This window comes from Myotis yumanensis, unplaced genomic scaffold (genome assembly GCF_028538775.1).
Source record: "Myotis yumanensis isolate MYYU_CA2020_CCGP unplaced genomic scaffold, mMyoYum1.0.hap1 SCAF_13, whole genome shotgun sequence".
Classification (NCBI taxonomy): domain Eukaryota; kingdom Metazoa; phylum Chordata; class Mammalia; order Chiroptera; family Vespertilionidae; genus Myotis; species Myotis yumanensis.
The window spans coordinates 40,318,849-40,338,563 of NW_027223764.1; the positions used below are offsets into that span (position 1 = coordinate 40,318,849).

Here is a 19,715-nt window from a genome sequence, read left to right on the forward strand (position 1 = left end):
ATGTAAGCAGCCTTTTTCATTCAAGAAGACATTAAGCAATAAAGCTGCTGGTCTTTAAAATTATATTGTGCACCTATAATGTAAAGCATTTTAACCTGATCATAGCTTTTCTTTTACAAATGAAGTTTTAGCATTCAAAGAGGAACAGCATGTTGAACTATGAGTATGGCAAATTTTCATTTCACTCGTTCCCCAGTGTGCATCTTGAACATGTTATTGGCACGGAGAACCACATCTTGCATTGCTTTCTAATTTTGTCTGATCACCTCGAGTTTCTGTTTCCTGTGTGTACACAGCTTTGCCACGTACATTTTTCATCAACCAACAAGTCTTTATTTAATATTTACCATACAGTCACCTGTGTCCTAGGCATGATGAATGAATGAGATTGCTTGGCACAAATTCTCAATTGGCCTGGACAAGTAGAATACTGGTTATTTTCAAATTAAACCCTCTTCTGTGTGTTTTTTAAATTTTTTACCCCTGCATATTGACCCACCCCCCCCCAACTATATAAGTACATAATGAAAAGCCCTACTTAGGTGTTTTGTCTTAAAATCTTCAAGGGAGAAATAGTTTTAGTCCTACTGTTAATAAATGGCTTTGAAATTTGTGGGAGGCAAGGGTGAGGCCATAGGATAAAGGGAGAAACTATATGGAGAAACTAATATAGACTAAGCTTGGTAGCTTAAGTTACCCACGTTTGCTAGGAAGTAGACTTGGGGTATGGTAGTACTATTTAATTCTGTGTTTGTTTTGTCAGTGTGTGGGTGTCCTGTCGCCTGAAATAAATTTCAGAAATAAATATACTGTGTGTTGCTTTTTTTGAATAATGGCAGTGGACTCTGACTTTTTGAAAAATAAGTGCCTTTGGTGATTGAATTTCATCTGCCACAACAGAACCGAATTCTCGCTCACTCTGCTCTGTAGTTATCAATTATTGTACAAAAGTAGGGAAATGCTCTAAAAGGGAAAAAAAAATTTTTTTTCTGATGTTGGCATTTTAAAATATTTTATCTACTATTCTATTGACACATATTTTTTGATATTTTAAGAAAACTTTCTCTGCTTCATAGAAGAAATGCTAAAATACTTTGATATTTTAGCTTGGTTGTGTAAAATACAGTGAGAGCAAATGTAGAATATTATAAAACCCTGAAGGGAGATGTTAGCAAAACGAATTTGGGGGGGGGGGGGCGGGGGGAGGGAGTACAACCTTCAATTTAAGTTTTTATGGATACAGACTTAATAACCAGCTGGCTGTACCCAGGAGATCAGTGATAGGACCTACAGGTTACAACTGGTCTCCTTTCGTAATTCTCTTTGCCTTTGGCATTGTGCCAGAGAACTAGTCTGCTTCGTTTGACTCTGGCCTCTTAGATGTTCAAATAGCCTGGGTCCTTTGTTCTTTGTTAGGGTAGATGCTGTAGGTACCTTGACCAGCTTTCATCCTCATCATATATGAGGAAGTAGTTGGATAATGAAGAGTCTGATTAAGGAAACTGGGTATAGAATTGAAGCTTGTCCTAGCCAACTCTGAACCTGCTAACTCAAACACAGACTAGTTATGGGGGCTGAAATTTCTTGGTGTGTCTCACACCTCTCATCTTTGAACAACCTGTATCCATGACCTATATTTGTTCTACTGCAACTCAAACTTATAAATTACTGATAGGGATCTCAAATTCCTGACTAGAGAGACCCTTTTCCTCTAGCTGAAACGACCGTTTCTGGGAATCAAGTCAAGTGATTGAGGGGGTGGCAGGTCAGCACAAACTTCTGCCCCTCCACATGCTGTAGGACCCGGTTCCTGTTCAAGCCCCGTTAATGATCACCGGGTTGTTTTCATATATAAACGGCAGCTTGTGAGCTGTGCTATAATTTTTGCCATGACCCTTGAATAAAATAAAGGTGTGAAATAATTTCAGGCCTTGGTTCTTGAAATTTGACTTGTGACTTGGTACTTCACTTGGTCAAAGCGTTTATGTAAAATAACCTTTGCTTTGTGTGTTGGGGGTAGGAGGATATATTCCCTTCTTAGAGAAAGTCAATTTTGAGGTAACATCACTTTGGTTAGGTCGTCAGTCTTTGCCCCTGGAGAAAGTCAGGTTGCACGCTCAATTGGGGGTATTGAGGGTAATTTAATAAAGGGGTTGTTTGAAAGGTGTGGGCAGGCTTATGGAACAATGATGGCTCTAATGACATCAGAGAGCTATTGCCACTCCTGGGCCTGAAGGGGCGAGGGGTTGGGAGCAGGTAGAAGAGTTGCAGCTGAATACAGTGAGCAGAGATTTTGTTGTGGACTTGGGTAAAGGGATCTTCCTGCAAAGAAAAAGCTATAGCGTGGAGGGTATGGATAAATCCCCTGCCCTCCAGTTTCCTGTTGCTTTCTTAGGTTGCTCCCACTCAGAAGAGAAAAGGGAAAGGAAAGGGAGCCCACTGATGAAATACATCTTGGTCAGCCTTCCCTGGCATGTAAGGCTGGAGTGTGGGCCTGGTGGGGCACACAGCGTGTTCAGCATCGCTAATGACCAGAGGGCAGTATGGTGGGGTTAGAAAGAGTACTAGAAACCATGCTTATGTTAGAGGGGAAAATGGGAGACATCTGTAACACTGTCAACAATAAAATAAACTTCAAAAAAAATTTTAAGCCCTAGCCAGTTTGCCTTAGTGGATAGAGCGTTGGCCTGCGAACTGGAAGGTCCCAGGTTCGATTCCGGTCAAGGGCACATGCCCGGGTTGTGGGCTCAATCCCCAGTGGGGGACTTGCAGGAGGCAGCCGATCCACCATGATTCTCTCTTATGGATGTTTCTGTCTCTCTCTTCCTCTTCCTTCCTCTCTGAAATCAATAAAAATATACTTAAAAATTTTTTTCTTTTACAAAAGAAGGTAACATTAGGCAAGGCTGGGTGAAATATATAGAACTCTATTATTTTTGCAATTAAACTATAAATCTAAAATCATTTCTAAATACTGTAAATGTGAGCATCCCCGAGAGAGGACCCCATTTGTACATTCTGTAATTAGATACTCTTTTGAAGCTGGTAAGGGACATTTTCTAGCGATTTGATTATAAAATACCTTCAAAGTAGTATTTGGAAGACTGAGTGAACACATATGAAGAACTATCAGTGGGTATTAAACCAGGACACAGTCTACAGATGATTTAGAAAAGAAAAAATGAAAAGTAGGGGATCTTCCTGCCAGCTTCTGCACTAGCAGCCTGCTCTTCAGTTTCCTTCCTTCCTTGATGGTGGCGATAAAGGAGAACAGGTGATGGTGGAGTGATGGGGAGTGGGGAACATATAAGATGTATATTTCACTTAGAGAGAACAAACACTGGCATATTTTATATATATATACTAGAGGCCTGGTGCATGAAAATATGTGCACTTGGGGGGGTCCCTCAGCCCAGCCTGTGCCCTCTCGTAGTCCGGGACCCCGCAGGGGATGTCCACCTGCTGGTTTAGGCCCGCTCCCCAGGGGATCGGGCCTAAGCTGGCAGTCAGACATCCCTCTGGCAGCCTGGGAGCCCTCTGGGGATGTCTGACTGATAGCTTAGGCCCACACCCCGCGGGGAGCCACAGTCAGACATCCTTAGCGCTGCCAAGGAGGTGGGAGAGGCTCTCGCTGCTCTAGCAGCTCTCAGCCTGGCTTTTGGCTGAGCAGAGCTCCCCCTGTCAGCACACTGACCACCAGGGGGAAGCTCCTGCGTTGAGCATCTCCCCCCTGGTGGTCAGTGTGCATCACAGCAACCGGTCATTCCCTGTGGTTCTGCTGTTAGGATCAATTTGCATATTCCTTTTTTATTATATAGGATTTGTTAATCTTCACTCGAAGAGATTTTTCCATTAATTTTAGAAAGAGTGGGAGCGATGGAGGGAGAGAGAGAAACATCAATGTGAGAAAGACACATCGATTGTTTGCCTCCCACATGTGCGAACCTGGGCTGGGGATCGAACCTGCAACCCAGGTATTTGCCCTTGACCGGGAATCAAACCCGAGATCCTTTGGTGCATGGCCTGGTACTGGGCCACATCGGTCAGGGCCATGCTTACATATCTTGAAATACGTTTTAAAAGGAAAATCAAATCATATATCAATCACTTTCATACATCATCCTGATTTGCATGACATGGTGACATTCAAAATATTTAGTATTACTATCATTGCACATAATAAATGCTTAATAAATCTTCTTTTCTGAACACCATTATTAACATTTCTTAAATATATTTTAGTACATACTAAATGCTGGGGCGAAAATAGTTTCTGCCTTCAAGGAGACTAAATGGTGCTGAGGAAATGTGGGCCAATAACAAAATTAAAGACAAATGGATAAATTGCAAATTGTGGTTTGGAAGCAAAAAAACTGCTGAGATAGGGAAAACGCCATCTAGGGAAAGTTACTTGATATCTTTGAGAACTATTCCCTTCATTTCTAAAGCAGCACATACTAGGGCTGCTTTAAAATTACCAAATTAACTATAATGTAGTTACATTATTTATTTAAAAAACCCATTAAACTATAATATAATGGAAGATAACAGTAACTAAAGATTTTTCTCTGCACAGTTATCTAAAATTTTGTTTCAGTTAGTAAAACAAATCATTGGTGAAATGATAAATTTTTCTTAACTCTGGTTACAATGTAACATTCCATGACTTAAGAGCAGTGATGGCAAACTTTTTGAGCTCGGCGTGTCAGCATTTTGAAAAACGCTAACTTAGCCCTAGCTGGTTTGGCTCAGTGGATAGAGCATCGGACTGCGGAACGAAGGGTCCCAGGTTCGATTCCGGTCAGGGGCACATGCCTGGGTTGTGGGCTCGATCCCCAGTTGGGGATGTGAAGGAGGCAGCCAATCAATGATTCTCTCTCATCATTGATGTTTTTATCTCTCTCTCCCTCTCCCTTCCTCTCTGAAATCAATAAAAATATATTTAAAAAAAACAAAACACCCTAACTTAACTCTGGTGCCGTGTCACATAGAGAAATTTTTTGATATTTGCAACCATAGTAAAACAAAGACTTGTATTTTTGATATTTATTTTACATACTTAAATGCCATTTAACAAAGAAAAATCAACCAAAAAAATGAGTTCGTGTGTCACCTCTGACACGCGTGTCATAGGTTCGCCATCACTGACTGAGAGCAACATGTTGCAAGTTTAAGTGATGGGCCATTATTATTTAGGAAATAAAACATGCCATTTTGATAGAGTCCTCCAGAGTCCTAGGCAGTGAATCTCACACTTCTGAATATAACAGACCAGGGGGGCGGGGGAGATTGAGAGTGGGTGGTGAGAGTATCTACAAGAGGATACCAGCTTAGTGTATATACATTGGAAGAAAATAATCTCAATACAGGATGTTCACATACATTTAATAATTTAGACTTACGTTTCAACACATGGTCCTCATTTTCCTCATTATGTCATAAGCTGGCAAAAACTGTCAAAGCCGTGTGTTCATCCATCAGTGTTTATTCACACAGTCAAAGGCACACATGGGGCTTCTGGTTTGCATATGGGGAAATCGTAGGATAGCGTTTTGCCCAGAGATGATCAGACTGGTTTCAGGGCTGAGTTGTCACTAATCCAGCTCACACACAGTCAAATCATTCATTTATCATTGGAGCATGTACATTTCCAGTGACTCAAGACTCCGTTCTGTAATTTCTAGGAATGTTCCCAACCAGAGAGAATCAGAGTGAATGAAAGCCAAGTGGGGTGAATGGGCCTGAGGAAAATTTCATTTAGGCCACAAAGAAAGTCTGTTGAATTCTTTCTAGCACAGAAAAGAACATATGTCTTGCATCTTGAGTACTTATGCTCCTCTGACGCTGTGTTTGTGTTGACTGTGCTGGATTCGTACTTTTTTCCTGTGGTCTAACTTCCTTACTGTATACCTCTTCATATTCTGACAAAACCTTACTAGTATCTTCATTCATTTTCAGATTTATAATCCATTCAATAATGCTTTTTAATTTCGAAGGTATGTCATATAAATAATGTTTTTAAAGATTTGATGGCAAGATTTACCTACCTATGCAAGAGAATTAAGATTACAGTATCTTCTTTAAACCTGTTCTGATGCTTTATGTAGGGTTTGTTTGCACTTTTTGTTTTTATTTTTTTAAGTTTATCTTGATTGTTGAAAGTATTATAGATGTCCCCTCTTTCCCCCATTGACCTCCCTTCTTCCTCCCACCTGTCTGTCCCCCTGATGCTATCTAGCTTTAAATACTATCTCCTTCAGTCCTTTGTGAACTAAAAATAGGTCTTTCTTTTGTATGTGACAAATTTTAAGGGAACAGATGCTACAGTTTTATCAACTACTTGGGGCCCGATGCATGAAATTCGTGCAAGAGTAGATCTTCCTTCCCCTGGCTGCTGGCACGCACCGGCTTCCCTCTGGCACCTGGCTCCGGGCACCCGGGACCAGGGCTTCCCTTTTCATTTTACAGTTTTAACTATGTGTCTCCTTGTGGTATCAGTTGTACCCAAAGGACGGTGCATGACCTTTCATGTCCACAGTTCTGGCTTTATTTACTAATTGACTTAGAGATATTTAATTGAACTCTTTTTTATTTTTAATATATTTTTATAGATTTCAGAGAGGAAGGGAGAGAGAGATAGAAGAAACATCAATGATGAGAGAGAATCATTAAACGGCTGCGTACCCCCTACTGGGGATCAAGCTGGCAAGGCCGCAGGCACGTGTCCTTGACCAGAATCAAACCCAGGACCCTTCAGTCCCCAGGCTGATGCTCTATCCACTGAGCCAAACTGGTTAGGTCTAATTGAACTTTTTTCATATATACATACCTATTTTCATTATCTGTAGAAGAGGAATAATAATTCACAGGGTTGTTTGGTAGATTTCATAATTTTTAATTTACTGAATTTACACCACATATAGTAGATGTTAAATTAATGATAGCTATCATCATTATTGTTTTTATTATGATCATTAATATAAAATAGGATTCTTTATAGAATATTAATGTGTTTACATTTTAAGTTGTTTTCATTATTTTATTTTTACAAAAAATATTATTGATTTTTCAGAGTGAAAGGAAGAGAGAGAGATAGAAGTATCAATGATGAGAATCATTGATCAGCCACCTCCTGCACATCCCCTACTGGGGATTGAGCCGGCAGCCTGGGCATGTGCCTCCACTGGGATCCACCCCAGATCTCCTGGTTCATAGGTCTCCGCTCAACCACTGAGCCAAACCAGTGGGCTGTTTTCATTATACTTTTAACTAGATTATAAACCTTTTCAGTTTAGAACAGCATTCAACTTTGTGTTCTGCATAGTGTCTTCATGTAATATCTTGTGCCTATAACTCAATAAATGTCAGTTTAGCCCTAGCTGGTTTGGCTCAGTGGATAGAGTGTCGTCCTGCAAACTGAAAGGTCCCTGGTTCGATTCTGGTCAAGGGCACATGCCCGGGTTGTGGGCTCGACCCCTAGTTGAGGACATGCAGGAGGCAGCCAGTCAATGGTTCTCTCTCATCATTGATGTTTCTATCTCTCTCACCTCTCACTTCCTCTCTAAAATCAATAAAAAATATATTTAAAAAAATCTTTTGATTTGAAGATCAAGAAATCTAGCTAACAGCCTTGGCTAGTTCGTCCCAGTGGATAGAGCATCAGCCCTCGCTCAGTGGATAGAGCATGCATGGGCCCTTGGAATGTTAGGGTCTCGGTTCTGTTCTGGTCAAGGGCACCTACCTTGGTTGCAAGCTCCATCCTCGGCCTTGGTCTGTTTCTGGGAGGCAACCAATCGACGTTTCTCTCTCTCTCTACCCCTCCCTACCATTCTCTCTAAAAATCAATGGGAAAATATCCTGGGGTGAGGATTAAAAAAATAATAATAATACATAAACAAATAAATAAATCTGGGCAACAGTAAAATTCAGGATTGAGTTAGATTCCACATTTAGCTGTTGAGGTCTTTGTTGGAGACTGTCCAGTACTTCCTGGATTGGATACTAAATTCAAAATTGGAGGAGATTAGCAGATTAAAAAAAAAATGAATGTAGTTGAGTAGACTCAGAAATTAAACTGATCTGCTGCATCTAGAGCAGTTGGTTGCAGGGAAATGGAAGACAACAGGATGCCTTAATTATTAGCTCACTGAAATGAACAAATGAAAAAATGAAGCAGTGGTATTTATAGAGCCATGGGGAAACAGGAAAGTATTACTGGCTTGAAGTAAGGGTTCTGATGAACCTTATAAAAGTCTGAGGCTATTTGTTGATTAAAATGATTAGAACCTATTTCAAATGTTAATTTCGTCATTCCACCCATGAAATAGAGTTTACGCCCTCACTTAATGGGTGGTGTGAGATAGCTAGCTGCTATTTCATCAGACATTTAATCCAGCTGTCTAGGGTTTATTTAAAACCTCTGACATTTGATCACCTCGCTAAAACAACTGAGGACTTTTGGAAAGGTGAGTTAGTTACCTGGGCCACTTTTCCTAAGATAATTTTCATTATGACACATGATACAGTTATCTAAAGACTGGCAGGCCCTAGCCGGATTATCTCAATGGATTCAGCTTCGGCCTATGAACTGAAGGGTCCCGGTTCGATTCCAGATCAGGGCACATGCCGGGGTTTCCAGCTCAATAATCCCCAGTACGGGGTCGTGCAGGAGGCAGCCAATCAGTGATTCTCATCATTGGTGTTTCTCTCTCTCCCTCTTCCTTCCTCTCTGAAATCAGTAAAAAATATATTAAAAAAAAAATAAATTATGTCACGCTAACTCTGCTCAACATAATGTCTAGTGAAAAATTTTAACTTAAAAATTAAAATTAATATCTGTGAAGATTAGTTTATGTGCTGCCCAAGGACAGAAAGAAAAGACAATATAAACAATGTGTTTTCCTATTTTGACTTTTCAGCCAGAAAACAAAGCCAAATTAATTGGTCAAGCACTGTAATATGCTCAATTCTGAAATGAGAAAGTATTTTATCTTTCTACTTATTTTTGGCAACTTCATTAAAAAATTTTTTAAAAATCAACATAATTTTAAACAACAGAAAAGCTGTATAAGAATAGTACAAAGTATTCTCATATGCCACTCACCCACTTTACCCAAATGGAAACATTTTATCTTGTTCATCTGTCTCTCCACATAGATTTTGTCCCCCCTGAATTCTTTTAGAGTAAGTTTCAGGCATGATGTCTCTTTATCCTTTAATACTAAAGTGTGTATTTCTTTTTTTTTTTAAATGTATTTTATTGATTTTTTACAGAGAGGAAGGGAGAGAGATAGAGAGCTAGAAACATCGATGAGAGAGAAACATCGATCAGCCGCCTCCTGCACATCTCCTATTGGGGACGTGCCCGCAACCCAGGTACATGCCCTTGACCGGAATCGAACCTGGGACCCTTCAGTCCGCAGGCCGACACTCCATCCACTGAGCCAAACTGGTTTCGGCAAAGTGTGTATTTCTTACAAGAACCTCTCTTCTTTCATAACTATAGTACAATGATCAAATCGGGAAGTTAACATGGATAACAATACTATTGCTATTCAATCTACTCATCAGATTTTACCAATTGTCCTTAATAATAATTTCCTTAATTGGAGTTTATTCATTGTTTGTTTATCCTTTGTTAACAAGAATGCCACAGAAACAAGTTTGTGTTCTTAGGGAATCATATCTAGAGATACATTATGTCAATGTGTTCCATTAATAGGTTTTAACATTGATCACTTCATTAATGTGGTATCTTGTCAAGTTTCTCCAGTACTAAATTATGTTTTCTTTTGTGATTAAGTATCTTTTGTTGAGATATTTCATAAAGTTCTGCTACTTCTCATTGATTTTCAGTATCCATTCATGATTCTTATCTGAATGAAATACTAGGATGGACCCCATTTTAACATAAACTTTCTGGCTGTTTTGTGTTTTGTTACCTTTAAGGCACCTTGCTTTTCTTTTGGACCTAAAAATGGCATGTCTTAAGTTTTATAGATTAAATGAACAGAGCTTTTAAGTAATAATGAAAAAATGCTGTGGCTCTATTTAATGTCCTCATGCACAATGTAGTCAAATGGTTACTTTTGGTTGAGAAAGGTGGAGTCAGGTCACTATGTGGTAAAATGCGGGTATACCTGGGGTGTGGGAAAAAATGCAGATAATTAGGATGATGAGGCTAATTGGGCATAGAATGCCAAGGGAATGTGACAGACTTCATTCCTTCTTTATCTTGCCTTTTCTGGCTTTAATCTTCCACACAATCCGATCTTATCAAGCACCTAATACCAAAGAAAGCAGCCCAGCTCAGAGAAATGCAGTGCAGACAAAGTAAAATAGAAGATAATCAGTAACAACTAACTTCAGTTTTGGACCATGTAGCCTTGAAGAAAACAATAAAGGGTTTTTTTGATTCCCAGTCGGGGCACATGCCCGGGTGCCGGGTTTGATGCCCAGTGCAGGGCCTGCAGGAGGCAGCCATTCCACGATTCTCTCTCATCATTGATGTTTCTATCTCTCTCTCCCTCTCCCTCCCTTTCTGAAATCAATAAAAATATATTTTCAAAAGAGACTGTTGAATTTAATTAGAAGAAAAAGAATAAAATATATTTTTTATGAACCTGATAGGTAACAAATTACATTAAATATCCTTCAGGATAAATACAAGAAACAGAACTCACAAAATTACATCCGGGTGAGGTATATAGTTTATCAGAATGGCAGCAAAAGTATACTCCAATCCTATGTACAATGAATGATCTGAGGGAAACATCAAAATTAATTTTGTTAAGGAAGAAAATGCAAGCATAAATATGATTTAGATACAGCGGTTCTGAACCTGTGGGTCGCGGCCCCTTTGGCCGTCGAACGACCCTTTCACAGGGGTCGCCCAAGACCACCCTGCATATCAGATATTTACATGACGATTCATAACAGTAGCAACATTACAGTTATGAAGTAGCAATGAAAATAATTTTATGGTTGGGTCGCAACATGAGGAACTGTATTTAAAGGGCCAGAAGGTTGGAAACCACTAAATTAGAAGGAAATCCAATAAAAGTTTTAAATTACAAAAAAGAAGTTTTCAGTTACACACACACAAAAAGCAACCTTGAAATTCAGAGAAGTGTCTGAAGAGGAGATGAAAGTTCTCCTAAATGCTCATTGTTTCTCCTTCCAACCTCCTTCCTCTCACATCTGAGGTACTTAGTAGTTTTGTGTATATTCTTTAGAGAGTCTGTGTACATACAAGTTATTCATGTTGGGGCCTATGTCAGTTATTTGTTCCTTTTTATTACTGAGTAGAATTCCATTGTAAGAATATACCACACGTTGTTTATCCATTCTCTCATTGAGGCATGGGGATGGTTTCCAGTTTTGGGCTATTCGGAATAAAGCTGCTATTTACATTCTTTTTCAAATTTTTATTGATTTCAGAGAGAGGAAGGGAGAGAGATAGAAATATCAATGATGAGAGAGTATCATTGATTGGCTGCCACCTGCACACCCCTCACTGGAGATGGAGCCCACAACCTAGGCATTTGCCCTGACAGAGAATTCAAGTGTGACCTCCTGGTTCATAGGTCGATGCTCAAACATAGCCATGTCAGCTGGACATGAACATTCCTATATCTATATATCTATATATCTATATATCTATATATATCAATATTTTAATGGCCATGTTTTCATTTCTTTTGGGAAAATAGGAGTTAAATTTCTGAGTCATGAAGTAGATGTATGTTTAATACTTTATGAGTGACACTTTTCTCAAGTGAATGTACCATCTGATACTTTCACTGCAATTATAAGAATTTCTGTTGCTTCACATCTTCAACATTTGGTTAGGCAATGTTTTCATTGTCATTCTAGTGCTAGCTACATCCTTGTTAATTGTTACCCATCATATGGCTTTATAATAATTACCTTAATTTATTTTTGAATAATATTATATATAGACATAAAAATAGTAATATCATGCATTATGGTGACATTTTTGGAACAACAGAATTGTCCGGGAGAGTTAATTGGCTTCTCATTTTTCATCATCCCATATCATAAAAGCATAATACACAAATCGACCAAATGGCGGAACGGCCAGTCGCTATGATGCCCACTGACCACCAGGGGGCAGATGCTTAATGCAGGAGCTGCCCCCTGGTGGTCAGTGCACTCCCACAGGAGGAGCCCAGGTCAGCCAGAAGCCCGGCTCAGTGGTGGTTGCCTCTCCCGCTTCCACTGCAGGCAGGCAGTAAGGAGCAGCGAGCCAGGCTCACAGCTCACAGCTGGCTAGCGCAGCTGCGGTGGCAGGAGCCTCTCCCATCTCCACTGCAGGTGGGCGGTAATGCACGAGGGGTCTGTGAGAGGCACAGGTGGGGCTGAGGGACACACACACACACACACACACACCCGCTGCCCCCAGTGCACGAATCTCATGCACTAGGCCTCTAGTTATAATTACTAATAAGGTAAACATACTTTATTGAACACATTTATTGAAAGATGTTATATAGTCTATGCATGTCATGTAATAATTGAACATCACTAACAGCATGAAAGAAGTTAAAAGTGAGATGGGGTGGGCGGTTTTTTTTTTTTCCTTTTTTATGCTAAGCATTGGTGGGGAATTTTAGTAGTTATATACAGTAGAAAGAACTTATATTGCAGCTTTACCATTTGCCCTTAATCTTTGAATTAATGAATGATAGTATTTAGGAGGAGTCGAATTTCATGATGTTTAACAATAGGTGGGTGAGAAGAGATTAACCATAGAATTTATATGCATCGCCCATGGACACAGACAATCATGTGGTAAGGGCCTGGGGCATGGGGTGTTGGTGGGGAGGGGGACAATGGGGACAGGGGGTGGTGGTGGTGGTGGTAAGGTTGCAGGCTAGAAGGGGTCAGGGGAGAAAAGTAGGTTACATCTGCAGTACTTACCGCAATAAGATAAATTAAGAACAAAGATGTTTGCCCGGCCAGCATGGCTCAGTGGTTGAGCACCAACCTAAGAAATAGGAGGTCGAGTTTGATTCCAGATGCCCAGGTTGCCTACTCGATTCCCAATGTGGGGCGCGCAGGAGGCAGCCAATCAATGATTCTCATCGTTGATGTTTCTATTTCTCTGTCCCTTTCTCTTCCTCTCTGAAAGCAATAAAAATCTATTTGAAAAAATAAAAAAAGAGATGTGTATTAATCGTGTACAAAAGCTTCTCGTTGGTGTGAATAAAGTTCATATTTGTAATTAAGATAGTTGACATCCCATAATACTGACAGTACTTGGAAACGAGAGCACTTAAGTATCATCGGTGATGTTTATGAAATCTGGAGAATGAAAGAGGCACCTGGAAGTTTAAATGAAGGCAAACACTAAGTGGTTAACTTCACAAAAGAAGGAATGTAAGTGTCCAAGAACTAATTTTTAAATGGTCAGCCTCTATAATAAATTGAAAAATATACATATTATAATATTTTATTTTTTCCATATGAATTTGGCAAGGTAAAAGCAAGGTTAGTAAATATGGGGAAAATGAGTTAAAATAGGATAGTGTTGGTACTCAGAAAATGTTGGTACTATCTTTCTGGAAAGCAGTTTGGAAAGAGTGTTTTTAAATTTATGTATAGATTTTAGAGCGAGAGAGAGAGAGAAACATTGATTTGTTGTTCCAGTTTTTGTGCATCCATTGGTCGCTTCTTCTATGTGCCCTGATGGGGATGAAACCCAAAACCTTGGCATATCAGGACTACACTCTAACCAACTGAGCTCACAGCCAAGGCTGGATAGAGTCTTGAAAGTATGTATGTCTACTACAATCTAAGCAAAGAAAGGGACTTAACAATGTATTTTTTTGAGTGAAAAAAAAATTACAAAATTACATGGTGTAGATCTCATTTTTGTTTTTAAAATGCAATGCACCAGCCCTGGTTAGAGCATCAATCCGTGCACAAAGGTTAGAGGCAACTATTTCTGGTCGGTCAGGGCCTGCAGGAGAGAAAACTGATCCCTGTTTCTCACATCAATGTTTTTCTCTCTCTCTCTGTTTCTCTTTCCCTTCCTCTCTCTAAAGATGCCAAATGAAAAAAATACAATGTACCAAATATAATATTTATATACATAAAAGGGCATGGGGGGAGGGGGTGAAAGGGGGACATATGTAATACTTTCAACTATAAAGATGTAATTAGAAAAGAAAAAAAGGCAAGTGGCAGACTGCTTTCTAGTTTTCCCTGAGTAGATGACTTGGAGGTTTTCCTCTTGTTTTCTCTATATGTATCTGCAACAGATTGCAATAAAATAAAAGAAATTCTAATTAAAATAAAAACTGCAAACCCTAATATTATAACTAAAGAGCCGAGTGAGTAAAGTACAGCATGAGGAATATAGTCAATCATATTAATAACTATGCATGGTGCCAGGTGGGTCCTGGAAATATCAGGGGAACACTTTGTAAAATATTGATTGTCTAACTACTATGCTGTAAACCTGAAACTAGTACAAAATAATTTTGACTGTGAACTGTAATTGAAAAATAATAAAATAGAGAGCAGAGTGAGCCGCACACGGAACATTGTGAAGACCAACTGCTCTATATGAAAGTTCCATTTAACCTCAAGGGAAGAAAGGGATTTAGGGAAAGGGGAAAGGTCTCTAGACTATGATAGGTATATGGGCTTTTTGTTTTGTTTTTGCTTTTTTGGGGGTATCATTTCTAATTTATAAAAATATTACAAAACTAGTAATATTTTAAAACTAGTAAAATTACAAAGAATTACCGTATACAGTTTACCCAACATCCGTAAATGTCAACATCTTACATAACCACAGTACCACGATCAATATCAGGATATTAACATTGACACTATACTAATTACTATTGTAAGACCTAACTCAGAATTGGCCAATTTCCTCACTAATGTCATCGTTTTTTTTTTGGTAGAATTCAATCTAGGGTCCCTCATCATGTTCAGTTGTCATGTCTTGCTAATTTCCAAATTACAACAGTTCTGCCGGAAGCCGGTTCATCCTTGCTGCTTGACACAGTCGCTGCAGGGAAGAAACATCTGCACAGCATATGTTTCAATGGACCTGGCATATATAGCATACTGTTCTTAATATGTTTGCTCCCTTTAGCGCCATGTGTTTTAACCAAGGTCACCTCTCCGAGAAAGGTTGTTTCCCCAGGTGGGGATTTTTCCCTGAGGTTAGGGAGGGGATACAACCCCTTAATTAAGTGCCAGGCGGGTAGTTAAGCTACATAATCTTTACTCCCTGGAATGGAGATGAGAAACGCCCTAACCTTTGTAATAGAAATTGACAGGATTAAAATCGGCTGGTATAAATACGGATGTAACAAGACAATAATCATCAGATCCACATCAGATCCTCATCAGATCCTCATCAGATCCTCATCAGATCCTAGACAGAACCGAGAGACAGAACCTAGACAGAGAACCTAGAGAGAGAACCAAGAGACAGGACTTGGCTGGAGATCCTAACCAGAACCTAGCCAGAGAACATGGCATAAGATCCTGGACAGAACCTGGCTACAGAACTTCACTGGAGAACCTAGACAGAACATGGCAAAAGAACCTGGATAGAACCTGGCTAAAGAACCTGGTGACTGAACCTGGCTGGAGAACCTGGAGAACCTGGCTGGAGAACCTAGCGAGAGAACATGGCACCAGAACTTGGTTGGAGATCCTGACCAGAACTTGGTTGGAGTTCCTAACCAGAACTTCACTGGAGATCCTGGAGGGAGAACCTCGCTATACTGATGAACTGAAACCAGTTTCCATGTCATTCATTCTTCGCCGACTCTGTCCACACCTTTGAGGATCCCTGGACCCGTTGGGGTTGGACCCCAACACAGTTCCTCAGTGTTTTGAAAGTCTTTAGTGGCATTGGTACTTTTGAGCAATTCTGGTCAGATATTTTGTAGAGTCCCTCAAGTTGAGTTTGCTCCCTCATGATTAAATTTAGGATGAGAGGGAATCATCAATTGGCTGCCTTCTGCAGGCCCTCCACTGGGGATCCAGCCAACAACCCAGGCATGTGCCCTGACCAGGAATCGAGCCATGACTTCCTGGTTCATAGTTTCTATGTTCAGCCACTAAACCATGCTGGTCGGGCTTGATATAATAATTTTAACAAATTTATTTTGTTTCCTTTTTTATGTTCTTATTTTTAGCATTCCCAAAATATTAAACTTTATTTTTATTGAAACATTTTTAAGTTTTATTTTTCCTTAGCTTTATTGATATGTAATTGATATATACTATCGCTCTGTAAGACTAGGGTGTACAATGTTGATGATTTTTTTTACAGCGTTGATGATTTTGATATATGTGTATATAGTGAAATGATTACCCCATATTTGTGTCCTTTTAGAATGTGACTGAATTTTTTCCCCCTTTTAGTAGCTTGTAGCCTTGGTCTCATTTATTACTAAATTTTCTCATATCTGTATTTTTCAATTTCTTGTTAGATTTAGAGGGTCTTGGATGCTATTTGAATCTCTGCTACTCAAGAACTGCTAGCTAGCCCCTGGCAAGGGTCCTTTGTTTACACTTGAATCCAGCTTTCAGCCCCTCTGGTGGCTTTTTCCCAAGCTCATTTGTTTGGATCAGTTTTGCAAGTAAAGTATCAAGAGGCCTTGTAGGAATTGCTTCATTATTAATGTCCAAATGTATAACATCTGCGGAGGCTTCCTCATGCCTGGAGCCTCGTGTTCTCAAACCTCAGACTCCTTGGCTGTCATCTCATTTGCTAACAGCATCAAAATGGTTTAAAAACAGGCCACTGGAGTCCACCTGACAGCTTTCCAGAGAGGTGTAGAATGGAGGTATTTTGGGGTCAGGTTTTAACTACGTAATTCATCAAAGAGAGATGAGAAAAATGCAGCGATAGCAGAAAACAGTGTTCACAGAGTAGGAAACCATTTTTATTTATTTACTTTTTAAATACTATTTTTTATTGTATATTTTTATTGATTTCAGAGAGGAAGGGAGAGGGAGAGAGAGATGGAAACATCCATAATGACAGAGAATCATTGACTGGCTGCCCCCTGCATGCCCCTACTCTGTATCAAGCCTGCAACCTGGGCATGTGCCCTTGACTGGAATGGAACCCAGGATCCTTCAGTCCACAGGCTGACGCTCTATCCACTGAACCAAGCCAGCGAGGGCTAGGAAACCCATTTTTAGATGCTATTTTGTTGATTTTTATTAAGAGGCTTACAGCTGTGTCACTCTTTCCCATTGTCCTCAGTTGTAGGATATTAAAATTTTGTGATTTTTCTATTTTATTGTGTAACATCAATCTTTTGGGAACTGTGGAATTCAGAACTTTGCTCCTTCTTTCTGATTTCTTTTTTTTTCTTCTTTTCCTTCATTGGATTTATATTCCATGATATATATGATGATTAAAAGGAATTAAAAGTAATGTAGTCCCGGATGTAAATTTTTTTTTTTATAACCCTCAAAAGACACACCTAAGAGGAAGGGGGAAAGTGCAGTGCCCTTTTTTGTAACTTTGTTATGACTTATGACTTTAATAGATTTTTAAATAATGGTTTCATTTTTATCTGGCATTTTATTTGCACCAGGAAATACATGAAACAATGACGACAACGGTGTTTTATTTTAAACAATGGGTGAGTTCAAGCAGATGATATTCTAGTAGACACTTATTATATCTTTCTTTAATTGTAAATTTTTTGTAATGGACAATTCATCTTCCCTGATTCACCCAGATGGACCTAGTATTAATAGTTGTCAGACCTTTTTTTAAAAAAAATATATATATAATACACATTCAAGAACTTCACATAAGACTTTTGTAAAGTTCAGAATTATTTCAAGAACACTGTTAATCACCAGTCAAGTGGTTAAGAAATAGAACACTGCCAGTGCTGTGATCATCTGTGTATGTCACTGTACCGCCACCTCCTCCTCCTCCCAGTCTCCAAGAGGAAATGTCCTTCCTGAAGTTGGGATAATTATTTCCTTGCTCTTCTATATAAAGTTTTACCACTTCCGTATGCATCCTTAATAATATAGGTGGTTTTTGTGCCAAAACCGGTTTGGCTCAGTGGATAGAGCGTCAGCCTGTGGTCTGAAGGGTCCCAGGTTCGATTCCGGTCAAGGGCATGTACCTGGGTTGCGGGCGCATCCCCAGTGGGAGATGTGCAGGAGGCAGCTGATCGATGTTTCTCTCTCATCGATGTTTCTAACTCTCTATCTCTCTCCCTTCCTCTCTGTAAAAAAATCAATAAAATATATTAAAAAAATAATAATAATATAGGTGGTTTTTATTTTTATTTTTTTAGTTTTATTCACCCCACAGGCTTTATTTTTTATTTTTATTTTTTAAAATATATTTTATTGATTTTTTTACAGAGAGGAAGGGAGAGGAGGGATAGTTAGAAACATCGATGAGAGAGAAACATCGACCAGCTGCCTCCAGCACGCCCCCTACTGGGGATGCGCACGCAACCTAGGTACATGCCCTTGACCCGAATCGAACCTGGGACCTTTCAGTCCGCAGGCCGACGCTCTATCCACTGAGCCAAACCGGTTAGGGCCCCCACAGGCTTTATTAAGATTCCACCCATTGTCCTGCTTGTCCTCTGCAGTGAGAATATTTCAGGTCCAGGATCCAATTCAGGATCACCTGCTGCATTTCAGCTGTCATGTTTCTTTAGTTTTCTTCATATGTGTCAGTCTTCTTGTTTCTTTGTCCTCTAAACTTTGACATTTTGTAGAAATGGGGCCGGTTATTTTGTAGCTTGTCCCTTGGTTTGGGTTAATCTGATACTCCATTGGTCTCAGGTTATGCATAGGTGGTAGGAATACCCCCGAAGTGACTCTGTGTTCTTCAGGTGATCCTAGCAGGTTGCAGGCGATTGTGACTCGTTCCCTTATTGGTGATGTTATCTTTGATCACCAAGTCCTGGACATGTCCTCCAAGTTTCTAGAAGAGTACTAACCCGTGGGGAGATTATTTGAAGTTTTGAGAATATCTTATTCCTTATAGTACACTGATGGCTCTTACTGAATCAAATTACCATATTGATTTTCAAACTCTATCATTCCTTCTGCATTTATATTAGTACACATTTTACTAATTTATTTACTTCTGTCCGTATGGATCTATGGATTCTGATTTTATTCAATGGGTTATAATCCATTACTATTATTATAGTACTTACCCTGATGCTCAGACTGTCCCTGATTTGGCCAGTGGGAGCTCCTTCAAGATGGCTCTGTGCCTGTCACTCTTTGGGCACAAGATGGTCCAGGCTTACTTTACCAGCCCCAGGTCTGGACTCACCCTTTTTTGCTAAGAGGACCCGCAGTCCAATGCTCTATCCACCGAGACAAACCGGCTAGGGCCAAGTGTTGGTACCCTTTTTAATTTTTTTTATTAATTTCAGAGAGGAAGGGAGAGGGAGAAAGAGGTAGAAACATCAGTGATGAGAGGAACATCAATCATTCATGGGCCGGCCGCCTCCTGCACGCCCCCTACTGGGATGGAGCCTGCAACCCGGGCATATCCCCTGACTGGCAATCGAACCATGACCTCCTGGTTCATAGGTCGACACTCAATCTCTGAGCCACATCAGCCAGGCAAAATGTTGGTACTCTTGACATTGTCCCAGAGATCCCTTAAACTATCCTCATTTTTAATTTTTATTCATTAGTTTTTAATATAT

General features: G+C 39.7%; 1 protein-coding gene across 5 annotated transcripts in view; it reads left to right on the forward strand.

The window, feature by feature from the left end:
* The window catches only part of TET1 (tet methylcytosine dioxygenase 1), a 101,667-nt gene that overhangs the window by 25,508 nt on the left and 56,444 nt on the right, over positions 1 to 19,715 (forward strand). The gene's annotated exons all lie outside the window — the stretch shown is intronic.